This window comes from Hylobates moloch, unplaced genomic scaffold (assembly GCF_009828535.3).
Source record: "Hylobates moloch isolate HMO894 unplaced genomic scaffold, HMol_V3 SCAFFOLD_8, whole genome shotgun sequence".
Lineage (NCBI taxonomy): Eukaryota > Metazoa > Chordata > Mammalia > Primates > Hylobatidae > Hylobates > Hylobates moloch.
The window spans coordinates 101,134,047-101,153,418 of NW_026652283.1; the positions used below are offsets into that span (position 1 = coordinate 101,134,047).

The 19,372-nt window shown below is 34.1% G+C and overlaps 1 protein-coding gene across 6 annotated transcripts in view; it reads right to left on the reverse strand.

Annotated features, from left to right (window-relative positions):
- The window catches only part of CMC1 (C-X9-C motif containing 1), a 78,225-nt gene that overhangs the window by 23,558 nt on the left and 35,295 nt on the right, over nt 1-19,372 (reverse strand). The gene's annotated exons all lie outside the window — the stretch shown is intronic.

Genomic DNA, 19,372 nt, shown 5'->3' on the forward strand with positions numbered 1-19,372 from the left:
TGTACTCAGGGTTGTATTTTAAACTGTATTTCTTACTATGGACCAGGTGAAAAGAAATTGAAAGTAACTGGTTTAGGGCATGAAAATTCTTATTCTATATAATAGGAGAAAAATAACTCAAATAATACAGTTGACCCTTGAACAACACGGGTTTCAGTTGCACAGGTCCACTTATACGTGGGTCCCCCCGCCCTCAATAAATGCCATTCCTTATCTGTGGGTTCCATATCCACAGCCAAACACAGATAAAAAATACAGTATTCATGGGATTTAGGTTTTGGCTTCCTGGAGAAGGATGGGCATCCTGTAACTAATCCCCTGTGGATACCGAGGGAAACTGTATATTCTTAATTCATTCTTTTGTTAAATATTTACTGAACATTTCTACGTACCAAGCCAGTTTTAGGTTCTAGGGATGTATGAGTAAAACAAACCAGGATCCCTTATTCTAAAAGGAGTATTGTGCAGTATGTTACAATGTGGTAAGAGTTACAGAAAAAGAGAGAGAAGTTAAGGGGTGTAGGAGGTTATAGGAGGAAGGACCTAGTAGGTTACATTTTCAGTAGGGTCATCCAGGTAGGCCCCTCTAAGGAGATTTTTGGAGAAAAACCTAAAGGAAGTAAATAAATCAGTAACATAGTTTTTATAGCCAGTGATGTGATACAGATACTGAAGTTTCTAATTCTATATAAGACATATTTTTAAAATATTTTCAAGGAAAATGGGCATGAAGAAAAAAATAACTGTAGATAAGAATAAATTTTCATATGAATTCCTAAACACAATAGAGGTAAGGTAGCCTAGTCGACTTAAAGAGAAGGCATAGCTACTAATGCCAATGTAAAAGTACCTAAGTTACTCTTGTGGGAATCAGACAGGGCTTAATTTCACAATGTCACTAAAATGAAAGTAAAGGCTAAGGAGACAAAAGACATACATTAAAAATGGCTTACACACTTAAGAGTAAAAATGAGCTCACGTTAAAATGAATCTGTTAGAAAAACATTATTCACTAAAGGTATTTCTGGGGTAGCACAGCATGAACATTGCATTCTTTGCTCCTTCCAGTCTACAGATTGTTTTGTTTTCTTTAAAAAAAAAAAAAAAACAATAATGATCGGCACCGTAAACTAAGCATCTCTGTAACTTCTCTATGGGTAACAAAGAAAGAAGGGTTCAGTAATACCCAAAGCCTGAGTTCTAATATAACCAGTTCTCTGAGTAATAGGCAACATGAATCCTGTCTGATGTTTTGGAATGACAAATCTAGGAGTCACATCGAAATGCACTAAGAACCTAAGTCTTCTATTTTACCCAACTCAATGAACACAAACGTATTTCCTAAAGCGAAAATGGGAAAAATAATTAAAGAACCACAAGTTAAAAAGATTTTTTTAATTCATAAAAATGAGTGAAATCCAGCAAATTTAGGATTTCTGGTATTATTACTTTATGTTGACTTTAACTTGCCTACATGAGTTTCCATTAGCTTTTTAACTCACAACTAAAGCATTTAATTTTATTTATGTAATACAAGCAAATTAATAAACTTCTGGTACTCACTACTATTTATGTAGCTATATAAGTTCCTCCACTTAGTTTGGAAAATTCTCCCAAATCCATCTAACATCTGCAATGTTTCACAAAAATTTATCTGTCTTGTATTGTAAAGGAGAAAAATTTATTTCACATGACAAAAAGGAAATACTACCCCCAAATTTTGCTACTTAACGATAATACAATTCGCAACTTTAGAAGCCTATTCTGTAAGAAAATAGAGCAATTATAAAAAGTTTTTCCACCATCAAGGGGGGGTAAATTTTGTATACATAACCACTGAGTAAGCTTCTCCTGACTGCAATTCATTTATATAATTTTTTTGACAGAGCTCACTTACATAATTGCTCCAGTTATGTATCATTAATAGGCATATATGAAGTTATAGTAGAACAGATGATCCTGTTACAGCACTTTCTACATAACCAGACATTAATATTTTAAAGGCCGTTTTACAAAAATCACTGCCTTCATATTTATTCTAACCAATTAAAATGAGTTCTTCAAAAATATCAATTATTCTCTTCTTTTATTTGAAATCCATATAGTTCAAATTTAATCTTACATGTAAAATATAAAAGGTCTTAGGAAGAAAGTTAACAAAGATTTTACAGAACTAAAAAGGTTTTCAAGTTAAAAAAAAGAATACTTACAGGCACAGTGGCTCACGCCTGTAATACCAACATTTTGGGAGGCTGTGGCAGTCAGATCGCTTGAGCTCAGGAGTTTGAGACCAGCCTGGCCAACATGGTGAAACTCGGTCTCTACTAAAAATACAAAAATTCGCCAGGCATGTTGGTGGGTATCTGTAATACCAGCTACTTAGGAGGCTGAGGCAGAAAAATCGCTTGAACCCAGGAGGCAGAAGCTGCAGTGAGCCGAGAGCACACTACTGCACCCCAGGATAGGTGACAGAGCAAGACTCCATCTCAAAAAAAGAAAGAATATTCTTAAAAGATTGTGTGTTTTGTTTTAAAATCTAGAACATAAGACTCAAAAGCAAATTTTCGTTAAAGATGAGTATCTTCTTGATATCTTACAACCATCTACCTCAAACTTAATGTGACCTGGTTCACTGTTTCTTACAAATCATTTGAAATCAAACTCCTGGAATCATCGTTCTTCTCTTCAGTGGTTTTCTCTTCAATTACCAAGTTCTGCCAAAGCTCCCTTTGATGCTTCCCATTCTCACTGTCACCTCCCCAGCCACCCGAAAAAAAAAAAGTCCCTCTATTTGTAGCTTAATCAAATGGAAAGCTTCTCTTTTCTCTAATATCAACTCCTCCATCCAGCTTGAGCCCATACACAGAACAACCACAGTCTTTAATCTCTCATGTCACCCAGACAGACACGGGGAAGAAAACAGAACTATATGAAATTAAAAGGATGCAAAGTAATAGAACCACTGCACTTACCTTCCCACAAAATTATTATTTAGAGACGTATAGGAAATCACTAAAGGTAGGATTAGCATATATAGATATAAGAGAGAACTGACTGGAGATTCAAAATACTCTCAATAGTATGGACAACAGGGCAAAAAACGTTTAAAGGTAAAATTTACCTGGATACATGCGAATTCCTACATTTAAGTTAAAAATACTTTCAAATTTTATAATAGAATGACATTTGATAAATTCAATGTGAATCAACAATTTGATGAAGTACGACAAAACAACTAAACCAATATTAATTATCAGTGCCGCAATCACAACTACAAGGAGCTCACAGCACATCTATGTTCATTTCTGGAGACCACATTTTTAGACGAATCTTGACAAATAAGTATGTTCCTGTAGAAAGGCAATAAAGACATTAAGAGGTCTTTCTAAAAACCATAATGTATACAAACATCGTATTATATACTAACCATATCTTAGAAATCTACCTAGGGCATGTATGGGAAAATAGAAAATATTTAAATTTAGCCAGAAAAGAAAACTCAAGAAAGGGAATGAGACTATTATCACTAAAGTAAGCTGAAGTAAAAACCTAGGTGACTTTAAATATAAGCACTTAGGCTTAATCATAAGCAGTGGGGAATGACATGAACTAATCTGATCAATTCAAAAAGTTTTACCTAGCAACAACGTTTAGGATAAGGTAAAATCAGGGAAGAAGGAGAAAAAGAAATTTTCTAGATAGAAAAAACTAGTCTTCATGCTAATAAAATAACTGAAAAGATATGGAAGACAGTTTTGGGTAAAACTGCAAGATATTGTAAGCTCTTAAACTCTTCCTCAATATTCTATAAGATAAACAGAGGTTTAAAAAGACAAAAATTGGCTAGCTGCCCCTATGCCATAAAAGGGGGATAGATCATACTATAAATTTCAAAAAGTAGGAAAAAAGCAAAGATTTTGGCAAGGCTCAGCATGCCATGGATCCTAGCTCCTAGAATGCACTGGGGAAAGAAAATGAGTTAAAATATCTTCCAAATTCCCACTAAAAACACTCCTCATTTTTGAGAGAAGTAGACTGAGGACATAAATAGCCCACAGAAAAATAAAACAAAAACAAAACAAAACAAAAGAAAAACAGTATAAAAAAACCTCTACCCACCTTCAAAGGATTTTAGCAGGGGCTGGAAAAACCACCAGAGTATGCCATTTTTCAGGGATCCACACTTAATAGAGAAGATAACCCAAAGGTAACCCCACAGAAAAGAGGAAACATTCCTGAAGGCTATTTAACAAAAACACTGCATTGGCCATGTGCTCCCTCTCCCCCTCCTTCAGACTTCAGGAAAGTACATAAAAGAACACCCCAGCCTTCACAATATAGCCCACAGGAGAAAACAAACATCAGAAAAAGGTGGCAGAAGTGTTAAAGAGCATTCACCCACAATTTTTCAGAGAAAGGCAAGGCAACTCTGCAAACATGCCTAAGGAAAAGAAGATTCATCTCAAATGTCATACTCTATTAGAACTTAATAAAAACATAAATTCAAGAAAACTAGACTTAAAGGAATCGTTGATAAAACAGAGTGAGATGACAGAAGAGATAAATTGAAGACCAAAACAAATCCGTAACAGTGCTAATAAATGTATTAGAAACATAAAAGCAATAGCATAGACACAGCTAAAATTCAAATGAAAAATTTTATTTAAATAACTCAAGATAATCACAGTAAATATAGAGGGCAAAAAAAAGGTTAATGCAAACACAGAGAAAACCAAGGCATGGTAGGCAACTATTGTGGAAGACAGCTTCCAAGATGGCCTCCAATGATCCCAGCTTTCTACTGTTCATGTCCTTCATGTCCACGTCACCCCTCCCATTAAGTAGGCTAAACCTAGTTATCTGCTTCTAACCAAGAATATGGTAATGCAGACAGGATGTCACTTCTATGACTGAGTTACAAAAGACTGTGGCATGTCTTACCAGATGTTCTCTCTCGTCTTCTTGGCTTGCATGTTTTGATGAAGTAAACTGCCATGTGGAAAGGGCTCATGTGGGAAGGAAGTGAGGCTACCAGCCCAACATCCTACAGGAGACTGAATGCTGCCAACAGTCATGAGTGAGCTTCAAAGCAGATCTTTTCCCAGTCAAGGTTTCAGATGAAACCACAGACCCTCCTTAGCCAACACATTAATTGCAGCCTTGTGAGAAACTGAAGCAGAGGACCCAGTTGTCATACCTAGATACCTGACTTATAAAACTATGAGATTAATGTGTGCTCTTTTAAGCCACTACATTTTGGAATAATTAGTTATGCAGTAAATAACATCAAATGTTAATTCTTGTTTTAAAGTTCCAAGGATGATTGGTTATCTCTGAGGAAAAAAATTCCCCCAGAAAAAGGAAACAAAAAACATTTTCAATTATAATTTAAGAAAAGTCTTCTGATGAAAAAAAAAATGTACAAACCAAAAGGGCACAGTATGTTCCAGAAAGAACTGATACAAGATATATCCCAGTTAAGCTTCCAAACAAGGATACAGAAAGAATTCTTCTAGGATCCAACCAGAAAAATCACATCACCTATGGTAGGATGATTGCAAGGTGGGGTGGGAATGAAAATCAGGCTGCTCTCAGACTTCCCAGAGCAACATTTAATGTCATAAAATACTAATGCAATGTATATCTACAAAGTTCTGAGGTACAGAAAATACGACCTGACAATATTATATCCACTCTACATGTCACAAATGTATAAGGCAACAAGCAGTCATTCCCAACCATGAAAGATATCAAGGATTCTAGAACCCAAAGACTCTTCTTAAATTAACTATTGGCAATAAAATCAAGCAACAGATCAAAACAAATTTTTAAAGACAAAATGGGATGAGCACTGGATTTATGGTTACAGAAAAGAATATAAGTATTATAAATTATGACAATGTAAAATTACAACTTACAGAAACTGGGACCTGAAAGAGAAAAGGTGGGGGAAGTGTAACTGTACTTTCATACATGGCAATCACTCAATACTGTTCAAAATTAGAATATGGAGTTAAAACATAATTACTCAAAGTTGTCAGTGGGTTTCATAATATGTTTTCTTATGATGGAGGCAAGTAACCTTTTATCAAGAAACATTCACATAAACAAGTCTTTTGTTTTCTAAATTCCACTAAAAAAAAAAGTGCATATAATATAATCCCTTTGTATTATCCTTTTGTTCCCAGAGAGATGTCTGTCTTTGCGAATGGTAGAATTTAGAATAATTTTTGGAAGGCATTTCATATTTTCTATATTACTTATATAAATTGAATATCCTTTTTATTGAAAGCATGATGTTGTTTTCCCCCACAATAAAACGTAGGAAGGAAGTAAATACTGAAAGCCTGAAGTAGAGCAGAGGTATTGAAAATGAAGTCTCACATATTATTAGAAAGATTCCTGCACTGGTAGTAGTTAACATCACAAGCTTCATCTAACGTTAAGTTTCTGAGATCACAGACTTTCTCCCTAAATAAAGATCTTTGCGGCATAAAAATCCCTGTTTTCTATTGTATGAATTCTAAAATTCTCTGCCTGGCTTTCAAGGAGCACCAAAATACGACCCTAAATGGCAACTAAATTGTTTTATATAATTAAACTAATCTTCTCATTGTCCCACAAATATCTCATGTTATACTCGGCTTTTGTATCTTACTACCTACTTGGAATATCTTCTAAATAAATAATTTAGGTGTTTCCATTTCACAGACTATTCCTTCCCCAATACTTAGTAAGATAAACAAACAAATTTTAAAAAGAAACTATCTAAATGTTACCGAGCTAAAGTTTATTTGCTACATAAAATTCTTCCTGAAATCTTAGAATTTAACTAAAATATTCTTTCAGAATTTTTAGAGCACTCAGAGACTTTTCTATATTGAAACATAACTCTAAATTAATACTGCTCTGCAGACTGTATTAGTCTTAATGCAAAAACTTTAAAAAAACCTCAAAGAACACAAAATTTTAAAAATATATTTAAAGAAACTCATCAAAAAAAAAAAACGAAAATAAAAGAATGATACAATTAAACCTGATTGGAAATATGTTCTTAAACCTCTGAGATGGTCTTCCCAACCAAGTATTTCATATTATATATTTTTAAAAGATAAGATTATGTATTTGTATAAAATGCTATGGTTTATAAAGTGTTTTAATAATCACTTTCTCATTTACTTCCAAAAATAATCTTACAATCATAATTATCCACAAAGGACTGTGAGTATACTTAAAAAAAAGAAACTATAAAAATAAAAATTATAAAAAATATTAGTATGAAACAATTTATCAAACTTTATAAATTTATCACATAAATTTATTCATCATAATCCTCTTTAACAACACAAAGCTACATTTGCAAGTAAGCAGCTAAAGTTTTCTTTTTTGATTTTCCTCTAAACCATGATTTAAATGGTTATATTCCTTGTTTTAATATTCCAATACACAGTCAAAATGTGGCAGTTGCAGTTGTACATTTACCTTCAATAGTAACTATAAAACCTAAAATTATTTTTAATTGGCTCCTTTAGTAACACTCAAAATTTCCTAAAGAAACATTTAACACTTAATGTTACATTTACGGTAATGAGAAAGAGCAAGGATAAGTCAATGTAAAAATGAATAAGCTTTAATGATATTCTTAACGGGATTTCCAGATACTTCTACCACAAGATGGAGATAAAGTAGATGTATTTACATATGTCAAAATATATAATTTTATTAAATTATTTGATATCACTTGGCTGACAATCAGAAATATATGCTACTCTTTATGATAAAGGTAAACCCACTTCACATGTGATCATTTTTAATTTAGTTATTTCCAAAATATTCTTTTAATAAAATAAAGACATATAACATTTTCATGTTTCATTTTACACAGGAAACTACCAGTATTAACGTATTTTTAAAAACACATTGAAGAAGATTCATATATCAATAACAGAGCTGTTCAATAAATTTTTTTGTAATGATGGAAATGATTGATGTCTGCATTGTTGAATGTGGTAACCACAAGCCACATGCAGCTACTGAGCATTTGAAATGCGGCTAGTACCACTACAAGACTCAATTTTAAATTTTATATAATTTTAATTAATTTAAAATTAAATAGCCAATGTGACTACTGGCTAATATACTAGACAGCACAGAGCTATATTACAGCCAATTTAATATTTTAATATATATCAAAATCCAATCATGGTTTTCAGAGTGTAAAATAACACATAAAAGCTGAACTTTAAAAATAAAATTATTATAAACCACTGATAAAAACTAAAGATTCTGACCATTAATAATGGAGGTTTTTCCAAAATCATCAGGAAAAAAATAGAAAAGCTCGATATAATGGTAAAAATAAAAACCAATATATATTAAAAAGAGTAAAGTTTATAGCATCCTCCGAAGGGAATAAAAGAGCATATACTAAAACACACAAATCTTTTTAAAGTATACCAATAACCATGTGAATTTTCAAATTTAGTATAGAAATGTGCTTAAATATTTAAAATATGTAAATATCTGCACATACAATAAACATATTTACTGTTTACACAAGTCAAAGTTAACATTTTCAGTAATAGGAAAAAAAAATTTGCTTCCTCTTACCAAAACAGTAGGAGTCTAACTCTGCAATTACAAAGTAGAGCACTTTGCACCAGAGAAAGATTCCAACGTAAATTACGTGGAACTCAATCAATGCAAAGTTGGGTATCAATTAAACTAGAGAGCCAGTAGCCACTCTGTTTCAAACTGAGAGAAATAGTCTTACTAATCCAGACAAAGATGCCAATCAAAGGTGCTGAAACCAAAAGGAAGTTTCATGATGATCACATCTCATAAAATGTAGAGAGGATTCATGAAGAAGCCACTTCACTGGAGTCTGTTCTTGGATTTGGGCAGAATAAAGGGCGGAAGCCGATTTAAAAGTGCTATAGAGGTGACACTGAGAAGACAAAAGAGTGTTGGAAAGAATCTGAGAATTGGTCACCAAATAATACCTGAAAATGTGTTGATGGTTGGATTATTCCAGCACAAAAGCCCTGACTTTAAAATTAAGCAAACAAAAAGGATGTTTCATTAAACTGTCTGTGTATTACAAAACTGGGATACACTCTTCTCTTTTGCAATAAATAATCAAAAGCAGCTTTTTAATGAACAGTCAGGCTCTAACAGAAAATGAAAACTAGGCTCCCACATTCAGCAGATCTACCCTTCCCCCCAAGATCTCAGTAAATTATTTCTACATGTGCTGTGTTAAAACTGAACCCCTAGAGGGCAACTGAGCTTCAATCTTTACTTCATAATATATACTTCAGTTCCTCAGCAGTTTATAGATACCATGACCTACTTCCTTATATCTTGGAACTTTTCCTTTAATACAAAAAGGAAATGGAAAGAAGAAAATTGATATATTCCATTCACTAATGCAAAATATCATTATGTAATATATTCTTTAACAGCGATCATTCAACAATGAAGACTATGGTACAAATAGCTACATTCCTGAATAACAGACATCATAAATGAATATTTGAATATTAACACTCTCAGTAGGAATCATGTAGCAGATAGGAAAGACATACCTAACAAGTCTATTTAATATAAACGTTTTGCATAACTTTACATTCACTAAATGACATGTTAAAACTTACAGGGAAAAAAGTGAAGAATCCAATTTTAATAACAACCCTATATTAATTACCCAGTATAAAACACTACAGGAAAAACAATGTTTCTTCAAAGTCAAAATGTCAAGAGGTTCCTTACTGCCCGACTAAGTTAACTCTATTTCATGAGGAAGAAGTACTGATATTCCAACAGGCCCACACAAAACACTGACATAGCAAAAAAAGTTACTCTATCAATATAAAAATGTACTAGCTAGCAAGGCCAACAATGATATCTTAGATTCAGCCTTTTTTAGTGAAACTCAAAAATTAGACATATACAAGCATAAAATGTATATACCAAAAAAGGTCGCATAAAAGAAAATGCTGCCAGGCACGGTGGCTCACGCCTGTAATCCCAGCACTTTGGGAGGCCGAGGCGGGCGGATCACGAGGTCAGGAGATCGAGGCCATTCTGGCTAACACAGTGAAACCCCGTCTCTAATAAAAATACAAAAAAATTAGCCGGGTGTGGTGGTGGGTGCACAGTCTCAGCTACTCAGGAGGCTGAGGCAGCAGAATGGCGTGAACCCAGGAGGCACAGCTTGCAGTGAGCCAAGATCACGCCACTGCACTCCAGCCTGGGCAACAGAGCGAGACTCCGTCTCAAAAAAAAAAAAAAGAAAATACTGAGAATATACCTGGACAATATACAGAATAATAATAACTAACTGATAACTTGGTCCAAAAGTCATGGGTTTTTTTTTTCACTTTTTATTTGTATACATGTAGGGGGTACAAGTGCAGCTTTGTTAAATGGATATATTGTGTAGGCAGGAAGTCTGGGCTTTTAGTGTAACCATCATCTGAATACAGTACCCTGTACCCAATAGATAATTTCTCATCCCTTACCCACTTCCTACCCTCCCATCTTTCCTGGTATTCAATGTCTATTATTCCACTCTCTGTACCCTTACGTACACATTACTTAGCTTCCACTTATAAGTGAGAACATGTGATATTTGACAGAAAGTCATGTTTTTTTTTTTAAACCCAAATAAGACTTTTACATAATCAACTCTCTTTATCTGTATATATTTTCTACAATATGTATTCACTAACTGGAACAAAATTATAATTCCACCCATAAACAGCTTTTGAAGGTAAATATGCATTGTGTGTCACCACATAAGTCCTTCCTCCCCAGCAGAGCAGGTCACCAGTACCTCCTTAGCTACTGTGCTCAGCAACAAAACCATCATCTTGGTGAGGACAGAGAATACACGCACATGCTGGTTAAAGACTCTTTCTCCATGTCAAAATCATTTTCTTCACTAATTCATCAATTAATTATTAGCATTACATCCTAAGTACTTAGGAATCTCAATGATCACAAAGCAATTTCTGCTCATTTGGATTAGAATCCATATATGAAAACTGAAACATCAAAGAATGCACTGATGGAACACAGAGTAGGAAGAAGCTGCTAAAGAAGGTGACGTTTCTATGCAACAGGGTTAGTAAAGGAAGCAGCCATATAATTGACAGGATACAAAAGAGGTCAAGGTTTAAGGCTGTCAGAGCATACTTTCTTATTTCATAAGAGTTTGCTAAGAATCCTTGGCCTACTGGAAAAGAACCTGTAACCTAGCCTAGATAATTTGGCGTTTAACCTCCAAGATGGAAGTAAGGGAAGTAAAGGTCAAGAAATAGCAAACACACGTATACACACAAATATAACAACAAAAACAGCCAAAAACTTATGGCTTATATAGAAGGGTGCTTTAGATAATAAATTATGTAACTTTAAGATATACAAATGAGCAAAATCTATATGGCTTGTTGCTATGGGCTGCTTTAAGGAGAAATTCTGTTCCTTTGGCTAATCCATTATTTCTCAACCTTGGATGCACATTCAAATCACCTTGAAAGCTTTGGAAAAAAAAATGCAATTATCTCTCTTTGTGGAGAGAAACACGTGCACTATTATTTTGTTTTGTTTTAATTCCTAGATAATTCTGAAGTACAATGAACGTTTGAGGACCACTGATTTAGCCTATGTGTGAGAGATGAGGATCCAACACACTTCAATTATACAGGCAAAGTAAAGGTTCTACTCTAAGAATATGACAATTTGAATCTCATCATCTAAAGAGACTTCACCAGGGAAGATACGAAAGAAAAAGATAACACAAAAGAAGTTGCATGAAGCCTTAATCACTGAGGCAGTAAATAGTAGACCTATTTAGGTCTACTCTGAAAATCACTGGGTACTAATGAAATGAAAGAGCTCCTCAATAAGCTCAACAATAAATAAGTCAACCGCAGATGATCTTCTGAAGCCAAAATGAGAGGGAAAGGAACAATTAAGATTTTTCACACTAATGCATCACAAAGTACACTTAGTCAAATCTTCAATAAGATCAGATATTCTAATTTTCAAAAGTTCAAATTTTGCGATCTGGGCATAAAATATATCTATGGGAGATATACCAAGAAAAAAATAAAATGCAACATATCCTAAATTTAAATTTGTACACTGTACTGACATAATCTAGGATTCAATGAACGTCTAGCTGCTTTTAAAGAGGGTTTCAAATTTCCAAATATAGCTTTGACTTTTCTCCTAGGATGGTCTAGTTCAGTCTGTAGGTGAGTGACAAGACATAAGCAGACACTGTAATTGCAGTAATCTGTACTGAGATGGAATACAACTGTTCCTAGTGAGTCAATAAAGCCAGGGTATTCCGCCACCATAAAGGGATATCATCTGCTTGGAAAAGTCAGTCAGAATGGAAATGAAATCACCACATAAAATGCTCAAGGACCCAACAGGCTTAAAAAGACAACTATAAAAGCAAGACAATATATTACTGCGGAGAATTGGTTTCTTTCTTCTTTTTTTTTTTTTTTTTGTTGTTGTTGTTGTTGTTGAGATGGAGTCTCTCTCTGTTGCCCAGGCTGGAATGCAATGGCGCAATCTTGGCTCACCACAACCTACGCTTCCTGCATTCAAGCGATTCTCTTGCCTCAGCCTCCTGAGTAGCTGGGATTACAGGCATGCGCCATGACACCCAGCTAATTTTTTTATTTTTGTTTTTAGTAGAGATGGGGTTTCGCCATGTTGGCCAGGCTGGTCTTGAACTCCTGACCTCAAGTAATCTGCCTACCCCGGCCCACCAAAGTGCTGGGATTACAGGCGTGAGCCACCACGCCTGGCCAAGAACTGGTTTCTAATCATGTGCTTGATATTTACCCATGGTTTGACATAAAGCTAGTCAATTACCTAATAGTTTACATAAAGCACTTTGAAAAATATCATAAAGATTCTGCCCATCACTTTAATTCTATGCAAGACTTGGTTCTTTGGCAATGTCACTGACTAGGAAGGTATGAGCACAGGGTTGAACTACAGAAATACTTTGCAATAAATACATGGCAAAGTTCAGAAAGTCAAAAAGAAGCTGAGCTGTGTGTGATGACCTGGAAATCTTACAGAAAGATGTGTCCTAGTAAGTCTAGTCAAGTCAAATCGGATTTTCTTAAGCTCTGCTGATAGAGATAGCTGAAATAAGGAAAGATATCTAATAATATGAACTTAGAGTTAAATTTGTTCTGGTTTGAATTTGGTTGTCATTAAAACCAAAGTTTTAAGGTTATGATGAAGAATCAAAGGGATGAAAAAGTTAAATGTAAACAGATCATTCGTGCATGCATTTTAAAGGTAATGACACAGGTAATAAATAAGAATGTAGAGTAAAATTATTGGTGTTGATTAGAAGGAAAAAAGCAGCCTGACAATGTGAACTTTCAGATTATGTAAGCACAAGTCAGTAGCCATTAAATTAAAAGATTAAACTGTGTTTAGCTATTTAGCCATTCTTGGAGCACAGAACGTATTTCTTTAGCTTTGAGGACTTCAAATAAAACAAAATGTTACATTTAAAAATCTGACAAATCTGGTGAATCAATTTCTCCAGAGAAGGTAAGGAATAACGCCTTAGGACACCTGTAAGAACAACAATAACAAAAAGACTGTCCAGTTATCTCTGTAGGACCACATTGCAGTTAATGCTCATTCTCTTACAACAGCCTCACTCTAAATAAATGCCAGGGGTTATGCTACAGCAATCTGAGACAGGGACATCTCTTTAGTTCTAGCAAACACACATGGTTACACTGCTGTCTGTCACTGTTAATGGAAAACAGCTTCTAGTTTTAAAAGAATGCAGAAAGCCAAAATTTAGAAAGTAAACTTGTAATTTGTTTTGTATTTGGTGGTAAAATTAATCTTTCAATTTTATTTGTATGAAGTTATTTTCCTACAAAGGGAAATAGAAAGACAAAAGAGAAAGAGGAAAAAAAGGAATAAAGGGAGGTAGAAAGAACAGATTTCAAATTCTTCTGATTTTTTTTTTAACCAAAAATCAAATCTAAACTTCTGTTTCAAACTTTTAAGACACTCCAATATCAGCCTTGACTCTCAGTCTTTATCTACATCATTAATCCCCTACTGCACCACTGGTCTCCTAAGATCAATCTCTTTGCTGCTGTATCAACAAACATGCCCATTCTCACCTCTGTGCCTTAAATCCTGGGTCTCTGGTCTGAAATGTTTTTCCAGTTTCCCTATACTTAGCCAAATAATTAGCCGTACTTCAAGGTCCAGTTGATAACCCACATACTTCATTAAGTCTCACCTGCCTAAATCAGAATTCACTGGCTTATTTTTTTCTAAAGTAACATATAGGTATTTTATTATAAATTGTTTTATATGGTGTAATTCTATTTTCTGTGCCTGGTACTCAAAAGCAAGTCTCAGACTTCGACTCTGTATCTATAGCACTTCTCACAGTATTGAACATGTGATAGGCATCCAATAATATTTAACAGACATGATATTAAACTTAATTCTGTAAATTAAACTTAATTCTGTGCATTCAGAGCAATATCAGAAAGTTTTAAAAATTACTGAAGCAATGTCTAGTTATCTACTCAATCCTCATTCTTTTTCCAATGAAATATATTTAAATCCTAGAAAAAACTCAGAAAAGGAATCAAGTTTTAAAATTGCCAATATTACCAACACTTAGAAATAATACCTGTTAACACTTCCTCACTGCACTCTTCCTTTACAGAATCAACTTTAATTTGAATATTTATTTGATAACTATCTCCCCTGCCATAATTAAACTCAATAAGAATGCAGACTGAATCTGTTTCAGTCACATTTATGTAGACAGCTTATGTGCAGGGCTGGATACATGGTAAGTATTCATAAATTTACGGAATTAGTTAATTTAGCCAAGCCTTTCCTGTGTTTCTAGAATTTAATTTGATTAAACCATGAGTCAGGAAATGTTTTCGGTAAAGAGCCAAAGAGTAAACATTTTAGGCTTTGTAGGCCATATGGTCTCTGTTGCAACTACCCAACTCTACTGCTGTAGTGTGAAAGCAGCTATAGGCAATACATAAGTAAATGAGCATGGCTGTGTTCCAAAACGACTTTGTTTATAGAGATCGGTGGTGGACCAAATTTGGGCATCAGGCTGCAGCTTGCCAACTGTTGAATAAATACAATATATTGTTAACCAGTTTCTCACACTGATCAACACACTTACTGTGACTACAAATGTATGTATTTTATATCCTATGGCTGTACCATAATTTATATAAGCAATCAGACTCTGCTGACAACTACATTTTTGGCAATATTCCATATTATATATGATGCTACGTTGAACATCCTTATGCGTATTTTATTGTACATCTCTGATCATTTCCTTAAGATAAAATCCTAATGGTAGAATTGCTAAGTAAGACAGTAGCCATATTAATGAATTTTTGTGAATTTTTTAAAATACAAGCTCCTTTCATGCTGTTATTCCTGGCCAGCAGTGTAAATACCTGCTTTTCCAAAATCTTGTCAACACTATACATGTTTTCTTACCCACAAATACTTCATCATGCATGTGATAAGAGTTCAATATTTGTCTACATTTTTCTAATTAGATAACATTGATCTAAAATGAAATAAACGAGTATTAATATATACCATTCAATGAAACAAAAGTATACCTTTGTGCAATACAAACCACCGAAAACTACAGAATATTAAAATCACTCCAGAAACTTCCTTTAATATCCTTTTTCAATCAATACTTGTCCCACTCCCACGTAGTGCAACTGTTGTTCATATTAGTTTTGTCTATTCTGAAACACTATATAATGTTGCCTGTTCTAGAACATAATATTAAAAGAGTATACGCTTTTTTCACTTATATTTCACTAAGCATAATAGTTTTGAAATTCATCTCAACTGTTGTACAGAACAGTAGTTTGTTCCATTTTATTGCCCATTGTACAAGTACACCATAATTAGTCTTACCCCTTCTTTATTTGAGAGGAATCCGGCCTGTTTTCAATTTTGGGCTACTGATAGATACACTACTATAAATATTAGTATACAGGCCTTTTTTGTGTACATAAGTTTCATTTCTCCTGGAAAGAGTTGCTAGGTCACTGGGCAGATGTGTGTTTTGTGAATGTTGTTAGTGCTCTTAATTGTAGCCATTCTGGCAAGTATGCCATTCCAATTACATGAAGGTTGTCCTTATGTTATTGTCCTAAAAGTCCGTAAGGTTTTGCTCATTTTTTAAATCTTTTTTTCCCCCCTCTCTGTTTAGGTATTTCCTTGATCTATCTTTAGGTTATGATTCCTATACATTTCCATCCTAAAAGTTTTATGTCAGATATTTTTTTTTCAGTTTTAGAATTTCCATTTGGGTCTTTTTTATTGCTTCAAATTCTGTTAAGATTTCCTATTTTTATTCATTGCAAACATATTTTCCCTTATGTTTTTAAGCAACTACAACAGCTGCTTTAAGATTCTTGTCTGCTCATAGCAACATATGAGTTATCTTGAAGTTAGCCCATTGATTTCTTTTCAGAATGGTTCATATCTTCTTGTTTCTGTGTACACTGAATAATTTTGCATTCTACTGCAAATGTTGTGAGTAGAAAGTATGGGTTCTGTCTTTTCTGAATAATTTTTTTCTTTTTCATTTAAGCAGGCAATTTAATTTACTTTGAGTATGCATGCACACACACTTTCCAAGGCCTGCAGTTACACCAAACCCTGTCCTTGGTTCAGACCAACAAGACTGAGGGATTTTGTTTGTCATGAGTTTCAGCCACCCTACCTGGCAGAGACTCACCCAATGCTATTTCCTTCCTTCAATGTTTGACTTCCCTCTATTTTCTGTCTGCTTTTGTTTACTCTCCCATGCTTTCGGGTAGTTATTTTTCCTAGTTTGTTCATAGGTTATAGTAGTTTTCTGCAGAAGGAATTGTGGAATGGAGCTATTAGGCCATGCCAAAAACAGAACTCTTTATAAACTGAATAAACTCATTATCAAATTTTAAATCATACTAAGTTTAGGTAATATAAAGTAATAGCTAATTGATCTAATGACATTCTTTCTGATTGACCCCATTCACAATGTGGTAGACAGCCACTATCAACTGATTAAAGTTGACACAGATGAACTGTATTTGCTATCTTTGACATAGTTAAAAGGTACATTATGGAAAACACACTAGGCTGGGAATAAAGATAGCTGAATTCTAATAATGGTCCTGCTATATTAACAAGTCAGATGATATCGAATAGGTAATTTACTCTTTTTATTGAGCTATGACACCATGTCTTTCTATTCCCCACTGCATCTAACACCATGTATTGCACATAGTAGTACTGAAGCATAGTTTGTTGAATTAACAAATCAGTGTAGCTATGGTTTGTTCTGGAGGGAGAGCGGTCTATCTGAAATCTTAAGAGGAAGGCAAAGGAATACAAATGTCAATTTTTAATCTATCACTATCCAAGTTGAACATGTTACTGATAATTCACTAACAGAAAAGAGAACCTACACAATGTGCACAAAAACATTAGAACCACAATTGTACAAACATTGTACTCCTTTGTTTCCCTTTATAAGAGAGATTTTTACTACTGTCTGATAAAGTGGTTTCAAACTGAAATAACTAATAAGACACTTCAAAGTTAACATATCCAAAACTAAATTCTGAGTCCATCTACCACCAATAATAAAATAAAATACTAAAATTTCTCCACAGTCTTCTTCATCTCTGCTAACTATAACTCCTCCTCTTTTACTTGTTCAGGACAAATAAGGAGTCCTCTCTTTCTCTGTTGCCTCTACTTTCAAAATACATTTCAAATGTGCTCATTCTCACCACTTCCATTTTTACCACCCTTCCAGTCCACCATCATCTGTCAGTTGGAGTATCTCAATCACATCAATCACACAATCACATCAATCACACAATCAGACAAAAATGGTGTCTCTAATTCTCCCCTTGTCCCTATTCCACCTATTATTAACATAGCAGTGAGAGCCGATTATAAATCAGACCCTGTCTCTTTTCATTGTTCAAAGCAATCTTCATCTTTCCATTTTTCTCCTTACTAGCTACAAGTCCTCAGTACCTAGAAGACCCTGAAAGATTCTGCCTCCAATCATTTTGCTGAACTCCTCCCTATTCACTCTACTCCTCATTCATTCCAAGCTAAACACAGTGACCTTTTTGGTGTCCCTTAGCCATGCCAGCTTCACTTACACCTCAGGGTCTTTGCACATGATATTCCTTCTGCCAAGATCATTCTTCTCAGAGATATCTGCATTATCTCACTCCTTCACCTCCTTCAAGAATTTGGTCCACATGTCACTTTCTCAGTGAGACCTATATTGATCACGTATTAGAAACTGCAGCCTCATTTTCAACACCAGCACTCCCCACTGACCTTATCGAAATTTATTTTTCTTCAAGGCACTTATATTTACTAATAACGATTATTATTTATCCTCCCCTCCCCCACTTAAGTTCATAACTTTCAAGATTTTTGTCTATTTTATTCACTGCTATAAAATGGTAAGTGACATACAGGAAATAATAAATATTTTAAATGACTACGTTCCACATAACACTAAGGTTCAAGTGCTCAAAGGAATCAGAAAATTCTTTATTTGCTTTGAAAAATTATATTTTTAGTGATGTAATATTTGACTAACACTAAAATATATGCAAACAGTATTACCAAATGCAAATACAATGGAGACAACCAGTGTATTAAAATATGACACCAGATAAACTTGTTTATGGGCCTCAGAATAAAATCTCTATCATCTTTAATATTCTGAAAATTTGAATAAATCATAAGAAATCATTATTCTTTAAAACTGCTGATTTATATGATTTAGAATTTATTCTATACTTTCTATCTCCTAAAAGAGAAAACCACAAAAAGGAAGCGGAAGGAGATACATACGAGGCTGCAACTGTCACCTATAACTACTGATTTAAAATCTGCTTCATCAAAATCACACATTGTTGTCATGTGCTGGCTCTGTAAATGTAAACAAAATGAAGCACAATACAATAAAACTGCTTTTATCTCTTTTGTACATTACGCTGCAAAGCAAATTCTGTCCCCAGCCCCTCAAAAACGGGCTATTAACTGGTTTTCAATCTGAGAGTCTAATACATTCCAGAGTTTTGTACAAACCAAATTGCCCCCTTTGTTATTTTTCCAACAGATACACAAGATTCCTATAAAAATGTATTTCAGTAAAATATAATTATCTGTGGGTATTTGCAAAATGTTTACCAGTGTCAGGCTCTGATTACCTGGAAAAAATGCCAATTACAACTGCAGGATCATCAGGTAACTTAAGTGA